We start from the raw sequence: 5,842 nt of genomic DNA, 5'->3' as shown, positions 1-5,842 counted from the left end.
TTCTTTTTCTATCTGCAAAGGTCCCGGGGTGAGAATATATCTTTTATGGGGACACCATTCAATTCTTCTCATTTAACAAAAAATTTGGAGGTCTGCAGCTACCAGCTCTCGATTATTCTCTCACCGGCCTGCAGTTCTGTTGAACTTCCCCTGGCTGTGCAAGATAGCTGCCTCAGTTCATATGTCGTGTCTGCATTGGGGGTGGCAGCATCTGTTCCATCTGTCCCTGTTGTCACAGCTATCTTAGAACCCCACCCAGCAGACCTCTCCTTATCCAGAAGAAAGGCCAAGAACATGAGACTTGAGCTTTTCCTGCCTCCGAGGTAGAGGAGGACAAGGCAGCAGCAGTTGGGCATGAGTGATGGGTTGGCCAGCCAGCCGTGTCTATCATTGATGGGGGACCCAGTGACCAACACACACTCCCTGTCCTCAGGGAGCTGAGAATTATTGTCTCATTTAACTCTCATGACATCCTTGTCTTGAGGTTTGTTTGGCTGCAAGAAATAGAATCCACTGGTGGTGGACCCTGCGATGCACTGCCCAGAGCCCCCTTCAATGAAGGACCTGCTGCCCAGCTACTGGGGTGCTGTCTGCAGACCACCTTCAGCTGTCAGACTCCTTGGGGACTGACTCAGCTGCAAAGAGTGGCCTCTCCCAAAGTCACATCTTTCCCAGAGAGTCCCACATCCAATGACAGATCCATATAGACCTGGCCATTTGGGCCCAACTGGGACAATTTTGGGAAGGGTCATTCTAACTCCAGAGCTTTCCATGATGTTATGGGCTGAATGTGCCCCTGTCCCATTCTTGTGTTGAAGCCCTAGGACCTCAGAATGTGACTGTTTTCAGAGATAGGGTCTTTAAAAAGGTAATTAAAGTAAAATGAGGTCATATGGGTGGGCCCTAATCCAATATGACAGGTGTCCTTATGAAAGGGAGAAATTAGGACACAGACACAGATGGGGGAAGGCGAGGTGGAGAAACCAGAGGAAGACAGCCATGTGCAAGCCAAGGAGGGAGGCCTCAGAAGGAACCGACTCTGCCGACACCTTGATCTCAGACTTGTAGCCTCCAGAATTGTGAGAAAGTAAATTTCTGTTGTTTAAGGCCCCCAGGCTGTTCTCTGTTGTGCGGCCCTGGCAAACTAATATACACGAGTTGGCCAAGATAACGGGCCATCACTGAGGGGTTCTAATCTGGAGCAACATGATATAAATGGTGCTTTAGGAAAATGAATCTTCTCTCGTTAGCATTGACTCTAGAGCTCCTGAGAACAAGGCATAGCTATTTGATCCTAATTCAAATAAATCAAGAGTGAAAGACAATCAGGAGACATTCAGAGAAATTTGAACTCTGAATTTTTGAATGATGTTAAGGAAATATTGTTAATAATTTTAGGTGTGATGACTGTCTAGTGATTATGTTTGAGAAAAAAATAGTCCCTATTTTTTAGAGATACATACTGAAACATTTATGGATGAAATGATGTGATATCTGGGATTTGCTTCAAAATATTCCAGGAGCAGGGTGTGGGGAGAATAAGTGGGATATAGATGAAAAAAGGTCAGCCATGTGTTGATAATTATTGAAGCTGAGTGATAGGTACCCAGGGGTTCATTTTACTATTGTGTCTACTTTTGAATGTGCTTGAAAATTTCTACAATAAAAAGCTTAAAAGCAAACATTTGTGATGAAAAATTATCCCACTTCCACAAGTGGGGAAACAGAGGCTCTGAGAGGTTAAGTAATATGCCCAAGGCTCCACGGTTATTTGGGGGCGGAAATGGAAGACAGTCATCAGTTCCAACTCAGGAGATGGCGAGTTCACCACTGGGCCACCTTCTGTTCTCGCCTGTCCACAGTCCACGTTTTTCTTCTCTTAATAGTGTCTTGACTTTTCTTGGGGGACCAAATTCCCTAATTCTTCGTCCGTGTCTGGCTCCAGCTCCAGGGCTGGGTAAATAACCCAGCCTCGAACTGTCAGATTATTCTACCCTTCTCTCATAGTGGTTGGCTCAAAGAAGGCAGGAGATCTGAGTTGATCCAACAAGACTCAATCCTTGGAGTTTTCCAGAAGGAGAAGCTCTTGTTCTTTGGAATTGCTAAAGAATAATGGCAGCAACGAGAATAATATATATTGAAAGCTTGTTTTAGGCACTTTACACATGTTAACCATTATGTTACTTAATTATTACTATTATTAATTATCCCCCTTTTACTGAGATCATTGAGGTGCAGAGAGGTTAAGAGACCTGGTGAAGATCTGGAGCTGCTGGAGGCCACCAGATGAAGAGAATCTCCCTGAAGTGAGGTCAGCACTACAGGAAAAAAATAAATGCAAGAAGGAGATGAAGTCCTGATGACATCATTTGAGTCCCTGGATTTGAGTCCCTGGATTCAGCCAATACTTTTTCTTTATTAGTACAAGCAAATTTGAGCTGGGTCTCTGCACTTTGCTACTCAAGGAGACTTGCTCCCTAAAATCATGGAGGACCTCGAAAGCCAGGGGCAGGGGAAGGGAGAGAATGAAAGGAACCTATCATAAGGTAGGCATTGTGCCAGAAGCTTTACGTACATTACCTCATTTCTTCATTATGACAACCTATTAGATGAGTAATGTTCTCATTTTATAGATTAGGAAAATGAGGTTACCAAGGGTTAAGTCAATTGGTTCCTTCTGGGCCAGGTACTCTGATGCGTATTGAGAATTCAAAGATATCAGTAATAATAATAGCAATAGCTAACATTTATTGAGTGCTTACTGTATGCCAGGCACTGTTCTAAGTACTTGACATGACTTGTCTCACTTAATCTGCTGACCAAATTTGTAAACTAAGTTTTATCATCATGCCTATTTTATGGATGAGGAACTGGAGGCACAGAGAAGTCAGGTAATGTATTCAAGGGCATGTGGCTAAGGATGGAGATGGGGTGACTTCAGGAGCCAGGACTGTAACGTGACACCATGCTGCCAACTTTCCCTTCAAGATGTTCAAGATAACTTGCCCTCAGGTCACACAATGCAGTCCAGACTGTCTGCCTGACTCTAAAGCTCACACTCTTTCCTTGGCCTCACAGTGTGATTGCACGTTAGAGTGGAATTAGATTTGGGTTTTACAGGAAATCAGGAGCCCTGGAGTGATTTCGGGGGAAAATTATGTTCTCCTCAAGATCAGACCATCTTTCAAAGAAGGCCTGGGTCCTTCGCTGTATTTACACTGATGACAAGTATCCCTATAAACAGCTCCCCAGGGCCACACCTTAGCGTGGTGTACGCTGTGTGCCATGACACACAGAAGTGGGTTTCATTTCTGCTTTTAAGGAGAGAGCTTCCTGTGTGTCCCAGCCCCTTGCAGCAGGACACAATGTTGGCCAGCCTACAGGACTCAACTTTGCACATCTTCTTTCAAACTGCCAACAGCCCTTACCTACCTATTCCGGTAACAGCTCTCCTCTTTCCTTTGGCACTTGACCCTCCTGCATTCCACATGGGTGTGCTGGGGCTACTGATCATAGGACTCGCCTTCTCTGGCCAGAGGGTAGGTTTTCCTGGGCTGCAGTGATGGGTTCATGGAGTGGGAATGTTACTCTAGTAAGATCAGACTCTTCTGGGACTTTCTGTCTGGCGCTGGGAGAGAAGAGCTTACTTTTTACTGAGATTGGATGATGTAAACCTGAACCTGTCTGTGATGATACTCGCCCTCTCCCCTCCACACCACAAAGCCACGTGGAGGAAGCGCATCTTCTGTAATAGTAATGAGCCTGATATCCCAAGAAAAACATAGCTGAGAAATGGACACAGAGAGAGAATAATATTGAGTCTCTGCATCCAGTCACGCCTGAAATCAACTCCATTCCAGGAACTCCCAGTTTCTGGAGTCAATAAATATTCTTTTCACTGAAATTGGCTTGGCCTGAGTTTCTGTTGCTTGCAACCCTAAGAGTTCTGGCTAAGACTTGCTTCATTACCCAGAGGCTTTCCTATTCACAGCTTGTCCTTCTGGCTTTTCTCACTTTTAACTTTCACAAATAGTAATAAGTCAAGAATGTGCTTGAAGATCTAACTACAAGGAGACTGACTGCAGAATTATTTATTATGGTAAAAACTTTGGAAAAAGCTTAGAGGACCTGTTATAAGGGATTGTTCCCCTGTACGATAAACTAGTGCTCCCAGGTCTGATGAGTTTGAGGGTAGAAAGTGACATCCAGTGATATTAATGCCCTGAATACGATATTCGCACAGAGGTTCAGCTCCATCCAGAATTTCCCCTGGTTATGTCTCGGGGTGCCCATGGTGGTGTCCCACATAAGCTCAAGCACAGGCTCGCTTGTATTTTTCAGCTCTGTCTCCCTCCTTTGAGGATGGAGGCTGCCACTGCCTGGGTTCTCTGGGAAAAGACTGTTCCTATGTGTGTGGCTGTCCTCTGGGGTTGCTGCTTTGGGGCATCAGAGCTGGGCTAGGTCTGTGGGGGTGGGAGAAGCCGGGAATCTCCCTGGAGTGGGCTATGGTATTTATGTTTCTTTTTCCTCTGTTCAACAAGCTTCCTCATTTCCTTTTTTTCTGCTAATAGATTCCATGACCCAGGCCACAGGAACAGACCCATGACCCAGACCTGATTAGTCAGAGCTCCCTCTCCCCCTGACAACAGTGAGTGATGAAGAAGTGACATGGGACCCAAGCAGGACAAATTAAGATGCATCTCTGGAATTGATCTCCGGGACCCAGGCAGAAAGATACTCTCTCTCTCTGAATGTGTCTACTTACCAGATTACTAGTTTATTATAAAAGGACAGAACTCAGGAAGAACCAGGTAGAAGAGATGCATAGGGCCAGATGTGGGGAGAAGGCACAGAGCTTCCAGGCCCTCTCCGAGCTCGCCACTGTCTCTCTGAGTCTCCATGCGCTACCCAACCTGGAAGCTCCATATTCTCCCTTTTCATTGTGGTTTCTAAGCTGGAGCTCATGGAGCTAGAACTGTAATAAGAAAACCCAGGAGCCGTTGGATGGCCTGTGTTTTACCTTGCGGAGGGAGGCACGGAGAAAGCTGATTCGCAGAGAATAGGGAGGAAGCAGATGTGCAGAGTAGCAGACAGGAGAGACAGTCTTGGCAGCCTCCCATCTAGCTCCTGATTCTAGATCTTTCCTGAGGTTCTGCTGCATCACTGACCTTGGGCTACAGTAGACACCCTGGAATCTACACAATCAACTTCCAATTTTTGCTGAAGCTCACTTTAATTGGTCTTTGCTTTTTGGCCACCTAAAGGGTGCTAACTAATCCATGCACTATTCTCCTTTCTTCTTCAGATACCTGTGCACAAAACTCCTCTCCTCTCCCTTAGTCACCCGGAAACAATGCCCCCAAGGAAACCAACACCAGCAAACCAATCCCTGGGCCACCAGCCCCAAGCCTGGCAGCATAGCCAGCCAATGAAATCCCTTCAAACACAACCTAGAACTCACAATTCCTTCTACATTAGGTCTAAATATAGTAACAACCACTAATGCTAACTTGCTCCACATTGTCAGATATGGAGGAAATAGAAGAGCCAGTATGCAAACCTATGTCCCTCTATATAGGAAGGGATTTAACCCTTCTATATATTTTCTATATTTGCATATCAACCAGTCTTTCAGAGATTTATCTTAAAGAAGTAATGTGTGAAACGGTTATAGTCCTGGCGGTAAGGAGCTGACCAGGGCCTCCTCAGTTCGCCCGGCCAGCACCTCTCTGGTTTTATCAGCAGGAGGGGACCTGGTGCCCCCACCATCCCCCCTTCACAGTTGGAGCATCAGTGGACACTCAGAGCAGACAGCGGAGCACAGGGACTCAGGCACTCACCA

General features: G+C 45.8%; 1 long non-coding RNA gene across 1 annotated transcript; it reads right to left on the bottom strand.

The window, feature by feature from the left end:
* Positions 1 to 1,582: 1,582 nt before the first annotated feature.
* On the bottom strand, positions 1,583 to 5,319 carry LOC138923497 (uncharacterized). The gene is made up of 2 exons (XR_011437163.1): positions 5,021 to 5,319; positions 1,583 to 2,318 (listed from the first exon to the last, which is right to left on the bottom strand). It is a non-coding gene; the product is annotated as an uncharacterized lncRNA (long non-coding RNA).
* Positions 5,320 to 5,842: the final 523 nt, after the last annotated feature.

Source organism: Equus caballus, chromosome 3 (genome assembly GCF_041296265.1).
Source record: "Equus caballus isolate H_3958 breed thoroughbred chromosome 3, TB-T2T, whole genome shotgun sequence".
Classification (NCBI taxonomy): domain Eukaryota; kingdom Metazoa; phylum Chordata; class Mammalia; order Perissodactyla; family Equidae; genus Equus; species Equus caballus.
This window is presented reverse-complemented; position numbering and strand designations above follow the sequence as displayed.